This window comes from Capra hircus, chromosome 13, assembly GCF_001704415.2.
Source record: "Capra hircus breed San Clemente chromosome 13, ASM170441v1, whole genome shotgun sequence".
Classification (NCBI taxonomy): Eukaryota; Metazoa; Chordata; class Mammalia; order Artiodactyla; family Bovidae; genus Capra; species Capra hircus.
In genome coordinates this window covers 37,807,841-37,809,992 of record NC_030820.1, presented here as the reverse complement: position 1 = coordinate 37,809,992, position 2,152 = coordinate 37,807,841, and positions in this window count along the sequence as shown.

Sequence of the window (2,152 nt, the reverse complement as noted above, 5' to 3'; positions counted from 1 at the left end):
TTGACCTAATCCACTGATTACACACTTATAATTCCTCATGTCCTTCCCCATGTGACTTGACACTACTGTACGACCAACTGGTGTGAGTAGAATTTATCTCCCCCGCTCTAACCGAACTGGGGATGGGAAGCATGATTTGCTTGAGCTGAAGAAAAGGGAGCTGAGTGACAGTGTGTCGGTTCCTGACCAAGGCTTGACGTTTTGGTGAAATGTAAACATATGAGTGACTCCTGCGCTGGAAAGATCCCTTGGAGAAGGGAATGGCTACCCACTCCAATAGTCTTGCCTAGAAAATTCCATGGAGAGAGGAACCTGGCGCACTACAGTCTATGGGGTCCCAGAGTCAGACACGACTGAGCATGCACACGTGCGCGCGCACACACACACAAACACACACACATATACACAAAGATACAAGCAGCACATTTGCTTTTCAGCCACCACTTATCTTCAACTCAAAATTCTTTCTCAAGATGACCCGAATTAGCAGGTTATCACTCAGAGCACAGATCAGTCTGTCTGGAATCCCTGACATTTCATTGCAGAGGAATGAGATGGCAGGTCCATCTGTGGGGACAAATACACACCCGGGGCTTGTATGTACAGCTGTCGGTTCTTCCTTGAGCTCTGGGTTGGAAAAAACCCATTAGTTCAGTTCAGTGGCTCAGTTGTGTTCAATTCTTTGAGACCCCATGGGCTGCAACATGCCAGGCTTCCTGACCACCACCAACACCCGGAGCTTACTTAAATTCATATCGATCGAGTCAGTGATGCCATCCAACCATCTCATCCTCAGTTGTCCCCTTCTCCTCCCACAGTAGTATATATAATGGTCATCTGAGTTAAAATTCACCCATTCCAGTCCATTTTAGTTCGCTAATTCCTAAAATATCGATGTTCACTCTTGCCATCTTCTGCTTGACGACTACTAATTTACCTTGATTCAAGGACCTAACATTCCAGGTTCATATGCAATACGGCTCTTTACAGCATCAGACTTTACTTCCATCACCAGTCACATCCACAATTGGGTGTTATTTTTGCTTTGGCTCTGTCTTTTCATTCTTTCTGGAGTTAGTTCTCCACCGATCTCCAGCAGCATATTGGGCACCTACCAACTTGGGGAGTTCATCTTTCAGTGTCCTTCCTATCTTTGTGCCTTTTCATGCTGTTCATGGAGTTCTCAAGGCAAGAATACGGTTTGCCATTCCCTTCTCCAGTGGACTGCGTTTTGTCAGAACTCTCCACCATGATCCATCTGTATTGGGTGGCCCTACACAGCATGGCTCAGTTTCAATGAGTCAGATAAGGCTGTGGTCCATGTGAACAGTTTGATTAGTTTTCTGAGATTGTGGTTTTTATTCTGTCTGCCCTCTGATGGATAAGGATAATACATTTATGGAAGATTCCTGATGGGAGACTGACTGAGGGGGTCACTTAAGCATTAAAACGGATACATTCAGAGAGTAGAATATAACACATCTGTATTGTTAAAAACCTATACCTTAAGACCAAGTGCACATCAGGTGATAGCTGGCCCCTCCCAGTCTGCTGGGGGGTCTCTGGAAGGCCAGGCTGGTGCTGACTCTCTGAAAGGAAAGAGGGTGAGAAGAGCCCAGAAGACCCCTTTTATATTTTTTTAATTGAAGGATAACTGCTCTACAGAATTTTATTGTTTTCTGTCAACCCTCAACATGAGTCAGCCATAGGTATACATATGTCCCCTCCCTCTTGAACCTCCCTCCAGAAGACTCTCTTCTCGAAGGCTGCTCATTGTTGCCCTGGGGAACCTGGTATCTGAGTGACCCCGTATATCCAGGCTGGGTCTTGTGGGGGAGGGGAAAAGAGCCTGCGGAGCCCTGGAGCCCATCCCAGTTATCAGAGACATGTGACAGGACAGTCTCAGACTTTTCCCTTGGGGGAGATACACACATTTCCCTTGAATGAAGGGATTCCAGCTCCCTCTAAGCACAGACTCCAGAATAGAGGTCCTGGTGTACAAGGATCACAGATGCAAAATTTTACATATGCAGAGCTTTCTTTGCATTCTCAAACGGAATTGTGTCCCACCCCCACCCCGCCAACCACCCACAAAATAAAAACTACTGCTCTTAAGAGAGTTGGAGAGCAAACTGGTTAGACTGGCCACAGG